General features: G+C 32.3%; 1 pseudogene; it reads right to left on the bottom strand.

Moving 5' to 3' along the window:
• Nucleotides 1-10,288: 10,288 nt before the first annotated feature.
• Nucleotides 10,289-25,908, bottom strand: part of LOC115235176 — a 60,458-nt pseudogene continuing 44,838 nt past the window's right edge.

Genomic DNA, 25,908 nt, shown 5'->3' with positions numbered 1-25,908 from the left:
TTTATAAAAATATATATTTTCTATAAACAAGAATTTACTTTTATTATTCCACTGTTACCTTTTGGAAAGTCATCTTTTAAAAATTCAACTATTTCCAACGTTCTCAGAATATTTACCTGCAAACTTGCACGTCCTCGAGTATTCGGGAAGTTGCGTCGGAACTCGTTTCGTAAACTTTCCCCTGAAGGGCGGAAACGAGGCCGAAAGGGACGACCCCATGACGAGGTTCGAAGGAAGAGCTTCGAATTAAAATGCACAACGATGCCTTTCTAGAATAACGCGCGGCCACTTTCCTACGGGAATCGTTACCGGAGTCTCATACCGAATCGCGTTCGAGAACTGGAGAGAATTCGCGAATGCGACTTGAGAAAGTCTTCGAATTGCCCCATTGTTTCGACTTAATTGAGGCTGCTGAGGTTGGCTACATTTAAATGTAAGATGCATATAAAAAAGAAGAATAAAAATCATTTCGGGTTAAAAAATTACTAAGACCTATCTTGGTGACTAAAGTCATCTCGCTCTCGGAATTTTGATGATATTCCTAGGGCGGCTCATCAAATTTCAGAATTTCCGGTATGCTTTGTATTAGAATCTCTGAAAGAGATAACAGAAATTAAACATTACTACAATATTCTAGATATTTTTCATATTATAGTATATATAATATATTTTTTGTTTTTATATATTTACATTTTTCTACAATACTACAATATATATGTATATCCTATACAATATTATTATAAAATTATTGCCTTGGCGAATACATTAATGTATCTAAAATATATTTAATGATTTGATAATTATCGTTATCACTTTTCGTATATACGGGAATAAATCAAGATTACCATTAAGTAAATAGCGTCTCTATCATTCTAACATTGATTACGTCGCGAGACAAACTAACTAGCAAGGTGATTTTCTAGTCATAGTCAGCTTTAAACAAAATTTGTCATTTATTTTGACGTTATTGTGGCATGTTTCAATATTTAACGGGGACTCGCGTTAATATTAAAACTAAAATGATAAAACGTGACGTAAAAAGCTTCTAGTAAGAAAGCCTTGAAAGGCCTTCCACCATCCGCGAAGGAAAACATCGCGTGCACTAGCTGTCATCGGCCATCCTTTTTTTTTACATACGACTCTACCGGGCTTGCTAGCCATTTCTGATGATTAATGTCGGCTGCGATAGCCCATGCTATCATCTATTATTAGCCGCGAGATTTACGCGAATCGATCACGGCACTGAATTTTACACAAATCGTCTCGTGATTCTCGTCGCTCCCTTCCTCTCCCACCGCAAGTTTGGCGACGAGATTAATTTTAAATCAATTTTTTCGCATGTTTAAAACTTTACGATTAAAAATTAAGCTCAGTTTCGTATAATTTCCAAATTATAAACCAATTAAAAGTTTTTCGAGAACTAAACTTCCATTATCTAATTAGCTAAAAGAATCTTTCGCTTCGATTAAGGCATATATTAACTTTCTCATTATTATTAATTTGGAATTTAATTATCATGATATATTTATAACTAAATATTAAAATGTAAAAAAACTTTATTAATGTTAAAGTCTGAGACACCTTTCATATAGGAGAACCATCACTCTAAGACTTTAATACCATCTGTCCGTGGAATGTCCGTTAAATTGGATTTAAGATGTGCACTCGACGATAGATTTATCTTTCCCGCGCGCGTCCACCCTAAGTGAACAATTAATCTCAATCTTCGTTGATGATAATAATTGAATAAAATCCACGAGACCGTCTTTCGCTCTAATCATCGACTTTTAGTGCATTCTGACTTTTGCTCTACACTATCGCTTTATGTCATTGCTAAAGACTACATTTCTGCAAATCGCGATAAGATTTACGCACTACTTTTTTCTAGCAGCTACGAGGGAGAAAGAGAGAGAGAGAGAGAGAGAGAGAGAGTGAAAGAGAAATAACTTTATATAAAAAATTTTTTTTTAAATTTATAAGAGTTTGTTGGAATAGTTAGCTCTAATATGATTTTTATTTTTATTTTCTCGCACTTCTTGCTTATTCTCGTTTTACATAGTCTTGATTAAAAGTTCCTTCACTTAGAACCTCATCAAGTTGGTAAGATTTATTTCTTTATTGTAACTATGAGAAAAAAAATATAACTGATTGATTCTGATGTTACTTGATTTATATCGCCGCGTTTTTTTTTTTTTTTACTTCGTATCGTATCGTTTTCGTCGAAAGCACGATGCAATTTCTGGGAAACGCGAGCTAGATGACTAAGTCGCGACGTGACGTGAAGGAGAGGCCAATCAGAGCGTGACCGAATGAAAATTGGAGACTGTATGTTGGAAATTGCCGCATCAGTATTCTGAGAACAAAGTTTCGCGTTGCATTGCGTTGCGTTAAAGTGCTCTCGCCAGCACATTGCAACCAGTTCTCGATCGCGCGTCGCTATTAATAAATCTTTCGCGCTTAGATAAATTTTGCACGTAAATATGTCTCACACATTACGTAACTATCGATAGTAGCTCAAAAAGGTGTACACTCGTGAAATGCAATGAGTGTGAAATAAATTTCCCTGCAATAAAAATTTTAAACATAATCGTTATTGAAGATTAAAAATATCGTCAAATTAAATGTTTTTAATTACAAAAAATAAGAGATCCTGCTTTCCCATTAATCTCAAATAGATTTTAATTGATTCTAGCAAAATATTTCTCTTTACTTTATTAAAATATTCACGTAAAAAAATTCAATATTTTATGACCCAAATTAGATTATTACAATATCATTAAATCATAGCAATCATATTTAGTAGTAACGAAAAATTGTTATAATAAGATAATGACTGTTATGTTTTACCAACTATATATTTTAATTCTTAAATAATTCATTTCAAAGTACAAACGGAATCTGACTTCGATTATTCTCATCAAAATATCAAAGATTTAATATAAAAATTAAATGGCTACTAGGAAAGATATCGCTGGAAATAAAATCGTTTCCGCTCCTGTTTCTTTTCATATCACTCTATGATTTTATCATTGATGAGAACCGTCCTGTTACCGGTATTCACGAGGCAAAATCCCCGCTCGGGCGCGATGCGATGGACAGAATGATATTTCCATGGAAGATAACGCACGCTGGCTCATTCAAATTTCAAATTTTCCAAATGACATCGCCGCCAGCAGGGCGCGCAGAACTGGAATCACAATACTTCATTGTGGACAAAGCCGCAGAACGAGCCGATGTACCCGTTTTGTTGACGAAAGCAGCGAGCAGATAGCAGGTATATGTATATCATGAATATTCAGCTGTGCATACATCGCGATATCGAGAACGCTTCCGCGAGACTAACGTAGTCGAAGTTCCGCGAATTTTACGATTAAGAGCTATCAATACGCGACTGTAAGAACAGTTTATCACTAGTTAGATATTTTTTAAACGTTTCCAATTTCCTTGATCATATTTGAGAAAGATATTATTTCTTAGAAAGTATACTTTTTATTTTTTCTAGATAGAAGAAGACGCATCTTGCAATCAGATCATGATAAGGTGAGTTTAAAATAAAAAGAAAAAAAATAGTGAGAATAAAAAAAATAGATAAAGATAGAAATCCAAAAAGAGTATAAAGTATTATTATATAATATAAAAAATACGTATTTTTTCACAGAGCAAATAATTAATTTTGATGTAAAATTAAGATTGCTAAATGTATGGTTTTCTCAAAACAACATTTTCAAATTTTTAACATTGTTCTTCGATTGTTTCCTACGATATTTGTCTTTGATTAAGCGAACTCTGTCATTCCCGAAAAGTTATAAGCACGCTCGGCGTGACACGTCCGCGCTTCCTACTTAATCGAAAGTCTCCTCGTTCCGGCAGAATTGGCGGAGTCAAAGTTTTCCAAGCACGGAAATTGCGGGGAATCGCAATAAAGCTTCTTGCCGAAGTTCGTTCCGACTGTACCGTGTTTGGGACTATTGCAATTAGATGCCGGCGAAATCCTAATTACGCGTCCCCGGGGTTTACGAATACACTGTCAAGTTTAATGTATTGAACTAAAATCTATCGAAATACATTGTTCCAAGATAATGTATATAACGTAGACAATAAAGAGTATTATAAACTGTAAAAGTTAGAAACACGATCAGAATATGAAAAAGTGCGTTATTATAGATTTATATTTTTAATAATAATTTAAGTATAAAAATATCATATACAGAGTCTTTTTAAAACTTCCGTATAATGCATGCAACGACGATAAATAAAGTTATGCAAAAATATCGTTTACGGAAAGTACGACAATGACATATTTTTGCACATGTTATCGTAAAAAAAAACATTAATTCAGACTTAGAATTGGATGACACACCGCACACCGCAGTCATGAACACTTCGATCGCTCGCAACTGTCATGTGGAAAAAAACAACAATTTCCATTTTCACAATGTTTTGCGATATGTATCAACCATAGTCGTTGATAAATCACTTGGGATTTATGAACCAACCTCGCAATAAACGCGACAGCAAATGCGAGAATTTCAAGTTGCATCGCGCAAAATACGTTTTGGATCAAAATATACAATGTGTCATTTCAGTCACATATTTTACACCGTATGTACGATCAGTCAATTTTTTCCTATGAAAAAAGAAAGTTATAATTTATCTGTCGTTCATATAACATTAAAGTATAAAAACTTTTTTTAAAGTAAATTAAAATGCGCATCTTCTTAATTTATTCTTGAATTATTTAACTTTTTTGCAATTGTATGTTTATTAAATAATTCCGTAACCACTAGTGTTTCACATAAGCATTGCGTAAAGAGAAAATGTTTTATAAGAATCGAGAGTACCCAGTAGTGAATATGCATGAAATAAAATGTGCAAGATCGATCCGGCAAATCTTTTTCTGGCTATACATGCTATTCGAAATATCGCGTAGAATGCTCCACACGATCCACTATAAATCATACCGAATAATTCGATATTTCCGATCATTTTCACGATAATAATTATCGATAAGAACACAGTTTACGTAAAATGCTGCGGTTTCAAATGTTCCCAAGTTGAAATATTTCGTTTTAATTGAAAATTTTATGCTATTAACTCTAAAACGATAATTGATGTTTCCAATCCAATGAATGCTTCAAATGATTTCCAATTTTCCACTTATTTCTATTTGTTTGTAAAACTATTATAAATAATTCGTTTCGTTAATGAACGATGTACTAGCCGTTAAATAAACGAGCCAATCGAGCCTACGCTGTGATGTATAATTTTAAAATGTTACGTTAATGAAGCATTATATTTTGTTTTTGCTATAATTAAATGTAAACTTAAAAAAAAGCACAAAACAATATAAACATTATATCTCATACCTTTTTTATCCTTAACACATTTTATTTTCTTTTCTATCATTACGATGAAAATAAATTTTATTGTTACATGATTGGTATTACGTTTAACATTATTTCATTTTTCAATTTACAATTGTAAAATATACATTTTAAATTGTAGACATATACTTTCTTTTTCTTCGAGTTATTCAAAACTATTTTTTAATACTCAGATTGTTTTTTTTTCGTGCATTTTCAGTTTACAGATAAAAATTCTTCGCGTTCACTTTGATTTTAATAAAATGATTATAATTCAATAATTTGTTCAAAGAAAAAAGGAAATGAATGGGTGCATTATATTCATCGAAGAAAGGAAGAGACAACGTCGTATCGTCCGAACTACCGTAATGACAGATGTCTGTACGCCCACGTCGACCGTATATTCTGCGACATTGATAGCAATGCTTGAAAGAAATCGCGAGAATGGATGCATCTTTGCAGAGACAAAAAACATGCCGTGAAGCTTAAGCCATCAACTCGGTCGGATCTTGGCTGCCTTCTTCTACCATTACGATATATCCGCTCGCTGTCAGAAGAAACGCGATTTTGCAACAGTAAATCAATTTTTGCCAAACCGACCCGACTCAATAGCGTATATATTTTAGACGCTGATCACGATATGTATAGAAGATTCATATGAAAAACATGCCAGAGATCATTATTAAAGAAATATAAAAAATCTGGATTTCGGTTTCAATCAATTTAGCTCATCGACTTTTGTATGTTTTAATTTGCATATGAGATTTAAAATGCTACAATAACAAGTTTCCTGTATATATACATACATATGCATGCATATTTTGTGAAAAAACATGTGGCAACCGATAGAAGTGAAGTATAAATAACTTGCTGTTGATCGTGCAAGTCTAAAAGTTACTAGACCATAAGTCAACGTCCTATAGTGCCGACTGGAATAAAAATATTTTATACGACACAATAATTATTTTCCATATACGTTTTTATATTTAGAATCAAATCGATCGAAGACATATATATAAATCAGAAGAGAATATCTTTATTATCAGATTTAATTATCTACTCCGAATAATTAATACTGAAAATTTAATATATTTAAACGTTAAAGATTGTTTTTAGAATAATTCAATTATTATTATATTATATTATAAATACCATTTCATATTAACATACATATATTATGCTCTATCTCAGAGATATTTTTACAAAACATCAAAGTTTCAATTATTCAAATTGAATCTGAATGATTAATTTTAAATCGATAAGCCATCTGCCAGTATTATTTCTGAACACATTCAAATTAAACGGATATTCCAAAGTAAGAGAATTGAGAATTGAGTAAAACGATGTTTCCTCCATCACCGATGAGAAGCAATACTTCTCCGCGAAATTGAATCCTCGATGAAAGAGAGACTCCAAGCTCTTTTCTTTGATAAACAATCAATCAATTCTTTCTATTTACAGGAAAACTTTCAATTTTCTTGTTACTTTCAATCGCGTAATAGCAACTTTTCTATAACAACGATCTTCTCTACATTGTGCAACCCGCTGCATGAAATGATTCAATCCTCGATTTTCCCCAATCGTGCGACGACGATTCACGAATCCGCAAACGATTCGTCGTCGTCTATATGAAACACACGTGCGCGCAATGAACCCTAAAATTACGATATCGTTTCGAGTATCGTATCCTTTTGCCCCTCGCATATCCGATTCTGTCCTGTGGCTGCTTCGAATTTGCCAACTTTAACGAGGTAACTTGGAAAGTACTACGAGTGCGAGTCAAGGCTTTCTATTGGATTTCAAGTTATCGAGCGTTTCGTGATGCGGCTTCCTACTCGGCTTTTACGAGTAAAACGTAACCTCAGATCGCGCATTGCTGTGCCCAATACTCTTTCACTCTCTCCCCGGGGACGCGTATTGCCGGCCATAAAAGCTCTCGCCCTCTTACCCTTCCACCTAAATAGGAATCCAATTTCTAAATTGAAAGCGGATTTTTATCATTCGCCCGTTAGATCGTTTACCCGAAACGCGACGTAATTGGAACCATTTGCCATTAAATCTGCTTTTAACGTGAAAAAAAGATCTGTACCTGAAAGGCGAATTTATTAAATCAGAAACTTATTCTCTTAAGAGTGCGAAATCCCAGAAAAAAATAGACAAGTATATCTAGATAAAATTTCCCTCGGGGGTAAGATAAAATTAAAATTTTATGTAAAATAAATGTAAATTCCGTATCTTAAAAGATACGAATTGCTTATTTTACTATTATTACGTTACGACTCGTAAGATATTGTATAATACAATCGCAAATTAATTCCACTCTGCATTGCAATGATTCAAAGTAGAGAAACAGAGAAAAGTAGAAAACAAAAGATATTATTTCTGCATGCTTTTTATGCGAGGCAAAACAAAGCGAGAAGTGGAATGCTTTTATCGAATAATGTTTTTTGCAGAGGTAAAGTGCTATTATTAATTAGAGGAGGCTCAAGACTGTTCAGAATCATTAGTTTCTTTTTTATATTGCCGACCTATTCTCTTGATTCCTAAGGGAAATTAATCGATGAGACGGAAGACCTCGAAAAAATCGACTTTTAATGATTGTATTCATTAATATCCCCTCGAAGAGCAGTCTCTTAAACGATATTTAATCCGTTTATATACTACCATGCTGCGCCGCACATCGCAGTCGTATTTTATGAGCTACGAGACAAGACATGAAGATGACTCCTGGAGTCACTCTCGTCCTCGTAAGAAAAGAAAAAATGTTATGCGTTATCGACGCTGGGAGTCAAATTTAAATTATATCTCGTTCCTTATCTCTCTCCCTCTCTTTTTTTTTTTCTATCACATATTCCTCCGTGAATGCTCGTGAAAATCGCAAAAAGAGTAGAATACTGCTAACGGCGATGTTTTCAGAGTTCTTTTCCCTCGTTATTTTCCGAAAAATCGTTTATGCGCACGAAAATATTTTTCTTCCAAATAAAAACGCCACGCGCGATCCCGATATATCGATATTCGATATGTGTACAAAAATGTAACGCGCACACCTCTTCTATTTTTCCGGTTTTCATCTTCTACAGATATTTTAAAACCTATTCCCGTGTAGAGATAAAATTTCTTAAATTGGTGACATAAAGAAAACAAATATACTGTTATCGAAATCGTTTCCATCTGTAATAAAATAGCCTCAACTAAGTCCTAATATTTACGGAACATTTTCAAAAATCACATAGTATTCGATTGTAAACAATTCTGTGCATACATTCGTATGCTAACAGTTATATGCAATCGCTATTCAATGATATATGCGCATATGTAATTAGCTCTTATTGAGAACTGTGCGCACAATGTGCATAGCTAATAACCGACTAACAATAAACTATATATTGCGAATTGATTATCATACAAATAGTCAATATTTATCTAACAAATGCAGCGTATTTACAACGGAGAGTAAGAGAAATGTTATAAATGGTGTAAAAGTAATTGTAAATAGAAGATAAATGAAATATAAATGGCTATGTATGTATAAAATGCAAAACTAACATATATGTAGTCAATGCTATATTAGCGTTTAAATTTTGTGGCCAATTTGCAGACAATTTTTTCTCTACAAAAAGATCTGGACACTAAAACTTTTGAAGTAATTAGCAATTGAAAGTAGAATCTTTTTTTTTGTAAATTAAGCTTCAAAGATCCAAATCAATAACCAAATTATATTCTTATATCAGTCTCAAAAAATTTTAATTAAATATAAAAATTTAAGATTTAATTATGAAGATAGTGATTTAAGATAATGAAAAATGATTAAATGGATAAATATAGATAAAACATACATATATATATAACAGATAACAAAAAATAATAGATTTCTTCGAGATTTTATATGTGTATTTTAGATCCATCTTTAGATTTAAACCTTTCCATGGTTGAACTCTTTGATCGATATAAAATCATTATAAAAATTCATTCCTATTGTTTGTTAATGAAAATAAATTTAAAATTTATTTAGAGATTTAAACGAAACGTGACATTGCGCGAATGATTGAGATCAATAATTTATTTTTACGATTTACTCACATGCGCCAAACTGTTTTGTTAACCTTTTGACAAGCACTAATTGAAACGATCTAAAATATGCATACGCATTCGACTTAAACTCTGTCTGGCGATATGGGCATCAGTCGCGATCTACATATGTTATTAAGTTGAAATGCGAAAGTGTGTGTGGTGTGTGTGATTAGCGGGACGCATATCTTAATTGAAGCTCTTATCTCGAAAATAAAATTGCGGTAGGTTTACGAGGACTCGAAACGATAACGCGTTACCCCGTAAATCCACTTTTCACGTTTTACCGCCATCGTAGCATAAACATTGGCTCGATGATTCGCAATTTGGTCGACGGCCAAAATGCGAACTGCGCTATCGCCGGCGATTTTTTTTTTCCCGAGACGCATGCAGCCGCAATCGAAAGTGAACTTTTGATCGCTTTCGAACGAATATCGATACGAAACGGTACGGCTTCTATTTCAACAATTGATTGCTAAATACGAGTGCTGTGATATCATGCAGTGGATGGCGCGATAGCATCGCATTGTATTCGCAAAGGGTTGGTATTGTTCATCTGTGGTTGATCTGTTCGAGCAAAATGTTATTTTGGATTTGCATATTATACATTAATAAAGTACGAAATAAAAATAATTCCATTTCAATTGTAATTTAATATTATCTTGGTTAATATATTCTGCATTTTATTATATAAGAAAATCTATTAACATATATTAATTTACTCTAATATTATGTGATTTATTAGAATTATTTATTTAAAATAATTAAAAAATAAAATTTAGTCAATTAAAGAATCAAATAAATATTTTCAAAAAAAAAAAATCAAAAATCAAATATATTTTATATTCTAAGCACGCGCAAACAAGTGTTCAACTATTACGAGTATTTCAAGTCAGCCTGATATATGTACCTAGAAAAGATCGAAACTGCTCGCCACTGATATTATCGATGTTAAAACGGCTCTGCAGTACTCTCGACGGTATCGGTTATCGCATTTTAACATACAATGACCATAATCCGACCCATATAAATCAGCAATGACCGAGACAGATGCCGTTCTCGATAGATTCGGGACAGGGACAGCAGTAGAGTTAGAGCACGGTTTCGTGGCAAAAAGCGGATGACATGATCGAGATCGCGTGACCGCCGTACAATGTCGGCATAAATTATTTATGAATTACGGTCCATCGGTGCAAGAGTATAAGTGAGTGTATTTCTTTGTGTGTGTTGTGTGTATGTATATGTTTCGTGCATGCCTTCACATGACGCGTTCACGCGGTGCAGCGACCAATGGAAGCCGCATTCTTAAAGCTAATGTTCGTCACATCGCATACGCATAATGCTCGACGGGGGTGGCCTTTTCAGGACACACACGAGAATCGTGAGATGATTGTCAAGTTCCTCTATTCTTTAATCCCCGAGCATATGGCTATGTTGGTAGCTTTCTGCGTGTGGCGAATGAATACACGCGGAAAATGCTAATCTCGCCTCTTATCCGTTCGATCAGCCGAGAATTTTCTGCAAAGGTGAATATACTAGCAATAGTGTGGTCGTAATTAATGCATAAGATGAATCACAACTAGCGGTAGAGCCACTTTTTTCTAGCCATTAATCAAATGAGAAGAGAGATATATTCATTTTATGCTAATGAAAACTTATTTGAAATAGAAATGTGTTAGATGTCAAAAAATTCATTACAATTTGATAGTACAATTCATTAAATGAGCTGTAACTAAAAGTTATATAAATGCGTTAAATGAATAATTATAATACTTATAATAATTATAATATAATACTTATTGTAGGGGAATAATATTTATTCCTACACATATTTATAATGCAACATGTAAAGAACAATTCGATAACGTGATGGACACACAAATCCAGATAATCGTTATATTTCACAAGTGCACACGGAAGGAAGATAGTTGCGGCAATATATGGTGCGATACATTATCGCAAATTGCACCAAACGGTCACGACAATTGCGCCGCGAACGCAGGTAAAGTCATAGACGGTTACGGCACGGCAATAAAAAAAAAATGTGTTGCTTATGAGTATATTATAGAAATACTTATTGTGTTGAGACCACACGATAGATAAAGAGTCTAATGGGAACCAGCAGTGCACGCAATTTTTTCACGCTCGGGAGAACGCGTCACGATTGTCTCGCGTAGAAAAACGACCGTATACACCATCTTTACTTCGTGATTAAATTAAAAGCTGTATATACAGCTCCAAAATCTATAAAATCTATAAAATCTCCAAAACACGTTACGTAAATGTATTATTCATCTGTCCGGTTTTCATAAATATAACGCAGAATTTTTTTGCGAGTCACTGCATTCATTATACAATAATGACGTTTCTCTTTCACGAAATATACTCCTACCGCGGAAAATGTATCGATATACTGTTTTTTTCATTGCTGCAAAAAAAAAGATTTTAGAGAAATTCGTGTGTGTGTGTGCGCGTAATATTAAATAATTTTTTTCTACCAACAATTTTATACGAAGCTTATAATAAGTTAAGCGACAGATGCTAGTTGGCACGCTTTAATCTTCAGATTTGTGCTTACAATGAGCGTACAATGGCGCATTTTGTCGAGCAACATATTGCAATATTTCAACATTCCGCGTTTCAATTTGTTGCGACACACATTAACAACAAAGAACATCTGTTTCGCACATCAGACACTAATTACAACATAAATTAAATAGGTTTCTTGATAATGAATGCAAAAATGTATGTAAAATATTGCGTTCTTGATATTTTGCGAAATGCAGAAAGTGTAAAACGAATTATTGAGTAGAGAGAGTGTAAAATGAATAATTTTTTTTTTGCCATCTGGAATATACATATATAAATATTAAGCTTTATCAAAGACTATTTTTACCAGAAAATGCATATTTTTAAATAACATATAATAAAAATGATATTGATATATCGAGATTCATAGAAATAAATCCATTGAATAAAAATGATCGCAATAATTTACGACATTGCTGAAAAAGAAAACAGTTCAAGCGGTTTAAAAACAAATTAACTCCTCGTTATCAGTAGTTTGCATTGTTAGCTATTTTTTCCCGGATAATATATACCGGGTAATCCCCGAAATGGAGTCGGATAATTACACGCAGACAGAATAGGGAATTAGAACGAGTAATCTACTCGTTCGAATCGTACAATCGACTTTACATGTTCTCCGAGACAAGGATTTTCGTCGGTAGAAAGAAGAAAAGAAAGAAAAAAAGAAAAAGTTTCTCGTCTCGACGAAAAGCATTGGACAGATATTAAGAAAGTCGTCGCGATCGTCTGAACTTTGCCGTGCCATTTCAAAGATTGGATTTTTATTTGGGATTTCTCTTCGTATCAATCGTCCTTTCTTGGCGACAACATTCTTGACTCTAGACGTGAGAGTCGCTTGCCAACTCGATATAAATATAGCAATATCAAAAAGATTGCATAAAAATGCGTCTAAAACCCAGGTGGCTTTGATCCGCAATTTCCGATATTCAATAGAAAAGGTCAACGCGTTTCAAAGAAAATCAAGTTTTTGAATTTTTCTGTATAAAAAATATTAAATTGCAAAAAAAGCAGCCACTTGTAGCATTCAAATATAATCTGTCCTTTTTTCAACAAAAAAAGTATCTGCTGTGTTTTTATTTATATTCGACTTTACTTAAAAGCTATAGCAAAAGTTAAACAAGAATAGGAATCGTGAGAAAATTGTACTCACGTTAATATAAAGATAAGACGTCCACGTATCCAAGAAGAGATCCTTCTTCTATCTGAAATAAATGAAATATACATATTGAAGAAAATAAACAAAGTAAGTATAAAAATGTTTTCATTTATAATATTAGTTAAATGCAAGACAAAACAAAACACTTAAAGATTTGAATTTCCTCTGCTTGTTTTTGAATTGTTAATGTTAAGTATCAATAAATAATAATCTTTCTTCTATACTGATTGTATCACAAGAGATTAAGGTTTTTTAGAATATAAAATTAATTTTTTTTTTTTATTATCAATTTCTTATCTTAACATTATTCATTCTATCCTAAAAGTGTGATATATATTCCAAAAAATAAAAAAATAAAAAATATTCGATAAAATACATATTTATATAATAAAAAATATTTATATATTTAAAATAATAAAAATTAGATATATATTATAAGAAACGAAGGTTTCTTTCGAAACGCTCTTTTTATACATTGATACATCGCTGTTTTTCACAACTATGCAAAATCATGAATCATAAAATAATATGCGATGTAATACAACGGATATGAGTCGGATAAAATGTCCAAGAATGGGCCTAGCCGGAGTTTTTGCCAGGAGGAAAAAAAAATGCGAATAAATAACGGTTATAAATGCGCGCTATCGTCGAATTATTATGCCACCTTCGCATGGCATGACTCGTGCAAAATAACGCTAAGTAATACACGAACGAAATAGCTTATGTATATGTGCGTAAGAAAAAAGACTTTTTAATAAGTAACACAATCGATGAATTCAAAAGAGTCGCGATGTAAAAAAATAACTTGGACTGGAATAAAGCGAAATGTCGAAACAATGAAAGGGAATTCTTAAAGATTATTTCGGAGTGAAATTATTTCAGAAAAAAAAGAATATATATGTTTTCTCAACAATTTATGTTTTAATCGCACATAAAAATATATACGAATCCTCTTATCATTAGATTTGAAACCAAATTAAATTCTCTTGGTGTTTGAATCTGTATTCATATAAAATCTTTTGTTTGCTAATCTTTTATAAGATGTGATTTTTATTTATTGTCACAAATTTTTAGAGCGACGATTCGCATGAAGTAAAACAAAACTAATTGCTATTGCAACGCGAGTGCTATGATAATGGCTGGGAGTTAAAGTGCAATGAGCGTGCGCACAAAAAAAACGATTACAAGAACGGTAATGACAATGCACGTGCGATATTTTTTTTCTCCGTAACGTCCATACGACGACCTGCATTTTAAACAGGGAAAAGTAGACGCGTTAAAAATCTCTCGGACTTACACGGGGTTTTCGAGTTACGTAGAACCGTACAGTATCGTCCGGATCAATGGAAGAGCTCGGTCAACAAAATTGATCTCAGGTAAGAGATTTACTTTACCTTCGAGTTTCAACAAACTACATAATAAGCTTCCATCGCATACCTCTGCTAAATTTACAAACGACAAAGCGTGACACTAAAATTTTTCACGCATTGGAATTTCTTATCGGTTTTTTTTTTCCTTTTTTTTGACAAACGTATATAAAATTAAAAGAGAAAACTAAAATTCCCTTTATTTTAATTTCAAGTATTTAATAAAGTCCACAGGCATTTATTTTTTCATATTTAATACCGTAAAGAATTAACAATGTAAAAAAATTAATAACAAACTCGGTATGTAAAAGTTTAATTCACTTCGCTTTAGAAAGAAATATTCGCGTATCTCTCGAGCTCGGACTAATGCGATCCTCTCATAAAACACGAGAATGTTCTATTCGGCGATGTAATCGCGTCCCTTGTCGTACGCAGATTCAATTAAACGCTGGACATCGCAGACAAGTAATAGAATATCGAGTCGAAACCAAGTTAGATTTTCGGTGACTGAGCAAAAGTTTGAATACGCCCAATTTAAAATGCATCTGCTTGATCTTGTTTAAAAAAGCATGAGAAATAGAGAAAACATATACATATTTTTTGATCATCCCAAACTTAACGCATGCAATATCACGATCATAGATTCTTTGACAAATTTAAGAATAGAAGTAAAGGATTATAAGAGAATAGAGAGATCTTTCCTTAATGAAAATAAAACCAAAAATAATAAATCTTTTCTCGCTTCAAATGCATCTTACATAAATTTTAATAATTTTCGTTTCTATAAAATTTCATTACAATTTATCAAAATTATGTATGCGATTCGCGACTCGCGATTTACGATCCATTTCGATTCGATGGTATTTCGCGAATAGAGTAAGAAAAATGGGAAAGAGAAAGCGAATATAACGATTTTTTATACTGACTTGGTTTTAATGAACGACCGGGGAGGGAGAGTTGACACGTAATAAACAAACGGTGCTCGGACAGGAAATTCGATTCGCGAAGTCGTTCCGACGATCTTTATTCATGGCGCTCGACTTCGAGCGCAGAGGAGATATTCGCTCGCCCCTTCGTTCACAGCGTGTTTTATCGCGTAATCAAGCCAAAAGCGAGATCTACGATATCCGAGCTTTCTCACTCCCTTTATCTTGGAATAGAGAGAAGCAAACCAAACGAGAGACGATCTCCGTTACGTTCTCAGACGCTCCTAAAACTCATTCCTTCGGGGTGATAATACGAGAAACGCGAACCACCCCCGAGAATTATTTCGCACGAATACTATTGCAGATGGAATATATCCGACAGATAATTTTAGAACTTTTCAGAAGAATTTTCATTATTCATTCTTTTGTATTATCCATTAATTTATGGATTTTTTTTTATTAATACAGAATCAAATTCTTTTTTCATAAAATGGCAATGTCAAGATCATTTTTTAATTTCAGCAATGTATTCAGTAATACGCTATTATATTAAATTAACGTTGATAAATTAGTAATAACTCTTTCTAAAAAAATTCGTGCGTCAAGTGTTTTTCTTTAATCTAGGTATAATATCTACAACATTCTATTCACATTCATATCTATTCATCGCTATTAATATTAATATACAATATATCATAGTCTTGTGTATTAAAAATTGCTCAGCAATTTATGCTAATAATGTTTAACACTTACTTTAACTTTTCTATATTATTATTTTAGATTAGATTTTTTGTTTTATATGTTCGACTCGTTTGGTTCGTCTCCGGGACACCGTGTACATTGGAGACCGCCCTAGGGGTACGACTCAGCAACGTTCAACGAAATCGAGTTCTCGTCCGCTTTATCCGCAGCTTCCGCTGTTCGGTCGATGGAATGCGAAAACCCGCGAGAGGCATCGCTTATACAGAAGAACAGCTTCCGTCGTGTCACGAATGTTGGATCGGTTCCAAGTCGCAAATCGATTGACCCCCAAAACCAATCGGGTACATAGGGTGTCCAGAATTTACGATTCACCCATTACTTCTCCGAGCAATCAAAAATCAATTTTTTCCGTAACAAAAACGTCGTGGAATAAATTTTTTAAATATAAATGTAGATTAAGAATAAATAGTTAATAATGTTAAATATACTTAAATGAAATTATATTTTGACACTTGTAATACAAAATAATTATTATTTCGCAAATAATTAATATAAAGTTAATAGATTATCAAAGGAGATATTGTATTGTAAAATCCCGAACAAAAAAAAAATTTTTTAATTGATCGAATAGAGATGGTTCGTTAGATCTGGATCACTCTGTATATCCTTTCATGGATAACGGAAGAAGCGCATTTTCGATAGAGCAGATAACTGCATCGCGAAGCAGCGACCTGTCAGATGGTAGCATCCCCTGACATTTACATGCAGCGGAACAATCATACGTCATCTTTGCGATAAAAGTTAACTTCGTGCATACTAGCCATTCTCGAGTATACGCGGTGTCTCGAAATAAACTAAAAGCGAAATTCATTCTTTTAAAATTTCAATTAACAATGAACTAAAATTTATATTTTTATTTATATATTTATAATAATTATTATAATAAATATAAATAATTTTATTTATAATAATTTTCAGTTTACGCTTTCTTTCAAAAGGAATAAACTTTAGGCTTACACGAGTATGTTTCTCATTGTCAGATAGAAAGAACTGATTGTGAAGTTTAGCCTTTGCAATTGTCATTTTTATATACGTGTCTACATATAATAAAAACAGATAAGTATTAGATAGGCTCTCGTAACATTTATAGCCATTTAATGGCGATTACGGATGAACTCAGCAACGTGTAATAACGCAAATTATCGCGTTACGTGCGCACAAACGCGGTGGCAAACGGCACGAAACCGAGCTGGATATAATCGAGCATTGTAAATAATGCCTTCAACACGTATACAATGTATGTATGACGACTATGAGGCTATTTTGTGGACGCACGAATCGCGTGTGCGTTGCGAGTTTACAACATTTACGGGAAAGTTTAGATAACAGTGTCCACTTAATTTTAACTGGGAAACTACCTCGATATCGCGTTTCTAATTGTGAAAGTGTCATCTAATTAATACTGCGAGGGTCGTTGGAAAACATGTTCGTCTCTAATCCTGAAATTTCCTTGTTAACTTGAAAAGAATGGACATCATATATCCGAGATATATATAAAACTAAAAATATATTTTATATTAACCCTTTCCATTTTTAAACTTCTCGCATACATTTAAATACAAAATAAATTATATAAAAATTTATTAAAAGAAGTGTATAAAAAAAGAAGGATTATTAAAAGTTTTCGAAATTTTACGTACATATACACACATCACTTGATTTTCTAAAATTAAATAAAACTAATATAAAAATATTTTTAATATGATCTCGAATATAGAATAATATTTTCCGGAAATATACTTTTAACAATAATCCTGCACTGGTAACTATATACGAGATAAAAATTTTCATTTGGGCTTCTCATTTATTTTTTATTTATGTTACATGCGCAAAAAAAGACTCGCACCGATGTAAACATTTTTCGTACAATTGTCGAATTAATAGGATGTTATTGCGGAATTATTGCGACATACGAAGAATGTGTCATTGTGGTCATTGGGGTGTCTACAGGTGACGACCTAAATAGTATATTCGCATGTTGCAATTTACGCGTTGCAACTGACTTGCTTCTACCATTTCGAATGCATCGACAACGACAATGTGTACGTACATATATACGCACATACGATGTCACATCCAGTTTCCTCGTCGAGACAATCAGTCCTCTCGTAACGCGAGATTAAACGCGGATCGATTCTCCGGCTCATTCGCCTCGGCACGTGTCAGCCCCGCGCTTGCATTGCGCAACCCGCGTCCGTGCACTCGCCTTGCGCAATACGAATATCGCAATATCAGACTGGAAATAAATTATTAAATTAGCCTTAATAAGGTTTGTACGATATCTAATCCCGACCATGTAAGTGATATGTAATCGAATTATTTGACAAATTATACTTATATAATTTTTAGACATTATTCCAAAATATATATTTTGTAAAATGCATGAGAATAATATGTATATAATATAAATAGAAAGAGTATTACGTAATATAATATAATAATATTGAATAAAATAACATTATAAAATTTTTGGTTATATTACTTTTTTAATGAATTTTATGTTTACGAAGTCATAAATGTCATAGTTACATTTTTTAAACAAACAAATGAGATATGTAATTAAGCTTATCTAATGAACTGTTACGAAAGTTGAGAAAAAACAGGAAAAACTAAAAATTTATTAATAAAACAGTCAACAAATTAAAATACTTCACTCTTATATAAAAGTGATATTGCAAGATGTCAGAGTTAAATAAACATCTAGTATCAGTATTTAATGACATTAAAAAGACTTTAAATTTTTATCTGTATACTTAAACTACATTCGCGCGCAAATACAGAAAATAAGCAAATAAGTCATGAGTATGCATTAAAATTGGTTATAAAAAAAATGTTTCATTTTAAAATATTGTCACATCTCTGTAATTAGAAAGCAGGCTTTTCATTAAGAGAAAAAAAATTTTTCATTATTTGACAGAATAATTCTTTATACGAACAACATAATATTTTTTTCCAAAGAGAACGTACACCTTAACAGAGAATATATATGGAATGTTTGCGTCAAAGTATCTGCGTATTTAATGAATTTTGCGACAGCGCGTATCTCTCTGCGATGATGAAAAAAAAAAACAAATGCGCGGTACAAAGTTACACGGTTAAATAACTCTTATTTGAATGAAAAGAAATTTCAATTTGAATGCAAAAACCGTTATAAATGCGTTTAATGTTTTATAATTTCTATATTTAATGAGTTTTATGCCGATTTTAACAGGATTCAAAAATCCAAACATACACACATTTTCTTTCTCTCTCTTTTTTTCCAATTATTTTATAAAGTTTTGATCTCATTGCTTTTATTACAGAAGATTTCATATAATGATGCGTCGAAATGCTGAATCGCTATGCCAATTAGCACAAACATGCAATCGCGGATACAGCGCGATTAATAGACGATATTGATTTTAGAAAACGTAATATCACAAAATTTCTTTGATCTAATCACAATTACAAATCAGTAAATCGATGTATCAGTTTATTTGTTAAAATAGAATAGAATAGAATATCTCATGGTTTTCCTGCAAAAATAGAATCCAGGAGAAACTAGATAGCACGGTACAAAATTGGATGTTCTAAAATATTTGGAAATATTTTTCGCAAATATTTTTATACACATCTATATATATATATATATGTATTTATTAAAAATTAGTTTTTTGGGAATTTTGATATCGTAGCTCTGATAGCGCTCAATTCAATTGCGTGGGAATTTATATACTGTACACACAAACCTGAATTTTTTTCTATCATACTTTTTAATTCTGTTGCAGTGCAACGTTCTACTGTTAGCCAAATAGGTTCCTATTTTTCCACGTAAAACAAAAAAAAATAGAGGAAAAAATAGATTATATCTAAAACATTTCAGGAAGCAGCAGTGAGCACGGAAGTAACAGATTACATTAAATTTCACTTTTTTCATATGTATGAAGCTTTTTTCCATACACAGAAAATTTCATTTATCCACTTGACTGAATGAAAACTGCAAGATTTTGAAAAGTCGCAAGAAAATTATCTAACTTACTTTTCTATATATATTAATTTCAAAATCATTATCATTTTATGTTTCATAGTGCTATTTGTATTCTACTTGTATTTTACTCTATTTGTATTCTATTATTTTTATTTGTATTCTATTTATTATAAATATTGTACGGTCTATTATTATATTAAAATTGAGATTGAGATTTTTGGCATATTATATGTGTATATATCGAATGGTTAACGTTAACGTTGCGTCATTCAGAAAGAAAATCGGATATTCTTTCTATAATACATTGTATATTTCTTTCCATAGTTTTATGTATATTCGCGTTCGATACTGCCAGAGATAAAATAATCGTAAAAGCTTACTTACTCTACCTTACTACGTTCCTTTAAAAGTATACGTCGTACCGTATTGAGGTATGCCAAATGTACCTTCTATGCATACCAATAGTTTACCATAAATTTCTCTCTATTGAGAATGTTAACGGTATAAATAAATAAATTTCGTCGCAAAGAGCGAGCAAATGCATTAAAAATTTTTTAAATCTTCACGTTGAAATTACAGAATAAAATCCCGGACAAAATACAAGACGTTTCCCTTTAAAGGTGACCCAATCAACCGACTGCATATCAGTAATGTCATTAACTTATCAAATGGTAGATATATGCCCGGATACAAAAAATATAATCATCTTTTCTGAGGCGAAAATTGCTGGACGAATATTGATAGATACAGAAATATCGGAGGTCAAACTATAAAGAAATTCTAGAGTTATAGAAAATAAAAGTTCTGATATATCTTGTCTAGTAATAGAGAAATCCGATATGTAAAAATTGTAAAACAAGCAATTCTAATTCTTATCTAAAAAAAAAAACGTAAGTGTGTGTTCTATAATTCTTGATTTAATGAATTTTGCTGAGTAATTAATTGAAAATTAAATACGTGATATACAATTATTTTATAGAGAGAAAATTAGTAATTTAATAGGTAGATTAAATAATAAAACAAATAATAATATATTTTATCGATTCTTCCTCGAGAGATTACAAGGAGGCGCCTCTCTCACAAGTTCGCATAAAATAAACGGCAATTATAAACCTGGAGGTAATAAGAAATAGGCTAGATAGTTATTTATTCCCGCCTACAAATCTCCTAAGAGCGCGTAGCTCACATAAATAAAGTGTACGTACGTGGAATACAGTATATACTGGCTTACATCGTCGCGGCTGGAAACTTCAGGCATATTTTTTAACTACGAAGCATGTACACTAAAACTCTGGACTGAGAAACGAGCTTTATTTTCAATATATTTCCGCCTTTTCAAATAATCTATACATTGGAGAGGCGAGCTCATTTGCTTCAAAGGCCGAGTAATGAATGAAAATAAACAGAAACGAGTCAAACATTTTAACTCAATATTTCAACGAATATTGCAATGAATATTGCAATGAAATGAGAAAATTTACTACTCTACTCTATTTTAAAATATCTATTCTCCAATTTTCAATATACGTGACATTCTGCAATATAATTAGTAACGATAAACTATTAATTTAATTTGATTTAATAATTTATTTATTTTTAATTTTCAATTTATTACTTTTATTTTTTATCTTTTCTTAAGCTCGTATTTAAGTCATTATTACATATCAATAAATATATAAGGCGTTATTCCTGCGCTATCTTTTTGATGATAAACTGAACATATGCTATATGCGCGTGGGAGTGAACGGAAATATGCGGTCATATAAGTGCAAGGCGACAGAGTAGGCACCATTGCCGTGAATGTCGACGTCATCGTCATCGTAGGCGATTTAAAACGGCCGTCGACGGGACGTAATTGGTTCGATAACAATCCACGATCTGTGCAGCCGGTGGATGCGATTAAACACGCGCCTGCCGTCGTAAGCGAGCCGTAATAAAGTGTGCCCGTATGCGGAATAACGATCGCGATCGTGCCATTCCGCGGACCGTTCGAGGCACAATGTATTCGAGGCTGTACGAGAGTGGGATTCGATCACAGAGGAAAATACGCAAGGTATCTCTTTACGAAAGATTGTATAGCTTTATTTTTCTAGATTTTATTTATATAGAATATTTAAAAAAAAAAAACGTTATTTAATATAGAAATACTGATATCTATGCGAGCCGCGATGTATATTGTAAAAGACTATTCAATATTAAAAATTATGACAAAATAAGAATCAAAGAAAATGTTTAAACCTCAAAGATACATATTCAAGATTTGTTCAATTTCAGTTCTTGTAGTTGTGAACTTAATACACAGATTTTTTTAACGGAAATGTAATTGGAAATTTAATTCAATCAATTTGAAACTTTGTTCATCCAATCTTCAAAATTAAAAAGCGAACAATTGAATTTTTAGCTAAGGGAAAATCAAGTTCACAAGATTAATTATCTCTAGAATATCAATTATTGTCTTCTCAATAAAATGTATTCGTAAAACGATATAACTAAAAAATTTCTATTAAATTGAGAAGGTATACTTATTTTTTACCATAAATGTGTCATCTCCAACCGCCGACCTTATTCCTCGGCTGTATAAAATTGCGTCGAAATGACAGCGTGCGTAGGAACGTAACCCATTTATCCGAGCTAATAAAACGACACAATGCGCAATTTGGTTATCGTCGATGAATGGACGTAAATCCCACAAGACATTTTCCTCAACGCGTTCATGATATAATAGGGAACGAACATACAGTTGAATGGTAAACGACGATCGTTCTCTCTCGCGGATCGAGTGAGCGCAATGAAAGGCATAAATCGCTATCGTTTGAGTGAGCGCGTGACTTTAATACACATAAAACGCGATAATAGCGAGAAATATGTCAGTTGCAACTATTAAATGCACTCGATACCTTTTCATGCATATGCAAAATATCCGCTATGAAATAATTGCTTTTGAAAGAAACAGTCTTTTTTTTGTCTGATGAATATGTGTGTATCTATTTATGTGTAATGCAAATAAATATTTTTATTATGCAATCGTGTTTTGCGAAGATAATCTATTAAAAACTTTCTGCCATTTGTGGAATTGCATCTCGGGTTACTGTTTCAATATTATAACAGAAATTTCATTATCCAGAAATAAAATTAAGCAAAATTGTGAATATAATTCTGTAATAACAAGTATGTAATAACAAATATAATTCTCTAATAACAAGTATATAATAATAAATATGTTATACGAAACATGTAACATTAAAGAGATCTTTAAATTTGAAGTCAACTCTTTGTCCAAAGTTCCATTTTAATCTAATTTAAATGCCAGTCTCTCCAATTTAATCAAGTACCTTTTAATATCGTGAAACACAGTCATTTTATACATGCGTGATGTTTTGCATCAAAATAAAATTTATTATACGATATTCGAGAAATAAAGAAACGATTGTGATATCGATGCTTCTCGCATATACCAAAATACGCTCATATATTTCGACGATAAGGCGCTTTGAGAAACACCAGACAGTGTCAACCGGTAATATCGCCGTGGAAACAACTTTGTGATAAAAAATAATTTACAGACAAAGCGATGACTTTGCGCATCACGCTTTCAATTATCGCGCGTATAGCGCGACAACAGTTTTCACACTGACGTTAGTTAGGGGCGTCACAATTTATGACAGCGCGATGAGCGCCTGTGTTGCGGTCCATTTACACAGAACGATTACCGACGTACATATATAGTATATCGTTATTATTTTCGACATGTCCCATCAGGGAAAAAGATCCAGTTTTTGTAAATTACTTAGTTGTCTCAAATTAATAAATATTTTCAAAAAGTCTATATTTTATATTAACAAAATATCTCTTAACTTAAAATTTGAAATAAACCAAAATAACAGACATCTCGAAAAATGAAAGATCTTGAAGCAATATTGTAACGATATTTCATCAAGCAATTCAATTTTTATCAAAGGTAAATAAAAAACTCACACATATATATTAAAATAAATCGAAATAATAAATAAAACGAATTGTTATGCAAAAATCTAATATTGCGCTAAAAAGTTTATAAATCGTAAAGAAACGCGAATATTTAAATCAAACAGATATTGGCTTTTTATATCATATTCTTATATGTTTTTTCTCTAATTTTTCGGATATCTTTTTCTTTTTAAATCCATTAATCGATAAGAAGAAATAAGATAATACTGCTGTGAGTTCAACATACAGACGAAGAGATTTAGATATGTCTGACGAGTGTCATTCTATCAGTCAAACACGTCAGGTCAATGGCAATGCGAGATGATCTGTTAGCTCTTAACCTAATAGGCGACTTCTCGCTCCTGACGATAGTGTTATCTGTCAATTAGGTAAGATTGATCTGCCTCAAATCGAGTGTATGTATGTCGCCCACATAAGAAATACAAATCCGATCGTATATAATTTGTGCGCAATATTTTTAATTGCCGGATGATAAATATTAAATTTTGTCCGAAAAAAGTTGCGCGCAAAAATAATACAGGATAATTAGATATATGATGAAATTGTAACAAATAAAAATAAACGTTTAGTGAATGAGAAACAGATCGATGAATAAAGTAAACTACTTAAAATAGCAATTTACATAAAACGTTATACATGATAAAATATAAAACGTGTCTCAACAGAAATAAAATATTATTATTACTGTTAAAAACGTCAAAACTCGGCGAATACAACAACGGAATATCACGATAATGTATTTCATTCATAAATAGAAATGCGATATGATATGTGATATCTTAATCGCGATATCACTCCGGGAATATGATATTCTGCGAAGAAGGCCAAAAGTATCTGCTGGGTAAACATGGGTTCTGGTTTTGCGAAATTTCTATGTAGCCTCTATATCTCTCTCTCTTTCTCTCTCTGATTCTTTTCTCTTTTCTCTCTGATTCACACATCGTACTTACATATAAAAGCAGAATGAAATGAACCATAATATATAGAGGCATGTAATTTGCCGGGGGTCTTCGCGACTGTACGAGCTCCTTTCAAATATTGTATATCGGGCAAAATTCGCATCTCATCGCCATCCACGAAATTACGGCACACCATATAGAGTGGAATGGCCCGGTAAACATCTGGCGCGTTAAGTAATCGCGCGGGGCTACCGATCACAACCAGCGAATGTATATACTCGCAACCCATTTGCAAACAAATCTCTCGAGAACATGTTATTTTTGGTATGTGCGCAAATGGATACTCGGTATGTGTGCGAGCATGTGTGTCAAAAATCATACATTTTCTACCGATTGACGATACACGAGAGATCAAACTGAGGAATGCACGGTTTGTTTCGAGGATTTTCGCGAATTACGAACATATAAATAATTTCAAATAGATTTATTTCAATAAATAAATAAATAAATATATATATATATATATATATATATATATATATATATATATACAATAATAGCAGACGATAATAAGACTGCTTTCTTTTGCATGTGCATCTGTCTTTATTTTTATTTTGTTTACTTAATTCGCTATCTCTTCTTCTCTCTTTCTTTTTCTCTTTCTCTTTTTTTTTTTCAAGAGAGAATCTGACAAATGTGAGCGTTTTTATATGCGCGTTGCACGTTATAATCGGACGGTAAAGACAAGTCATGAATCTTATCGCGTATTACCGTTAAACCAGGTATAATCAATTTAATTGTCTGTATAATGGGAAATGTCCTAT

Source organism: Formica exsecta, unplaced genomic scaffold (genome assembly GCF_003651465.1).
Source record: "Formica exsecta isolate Colony F162 unplaced genomic scaffold, ASM365146v1 scaffold211, whole genome shotgun sequence".
NCBI classification, from domain to species: domain Eukaryota; kingdom Metazoa; phylum Arthropoda; class Insecta; order Hymenoptera; family Formicidae; genus Formica; species Formica exsecta.
This window is presented reverse-complemented; position numbering and strand designations above follow the sequence as displayed.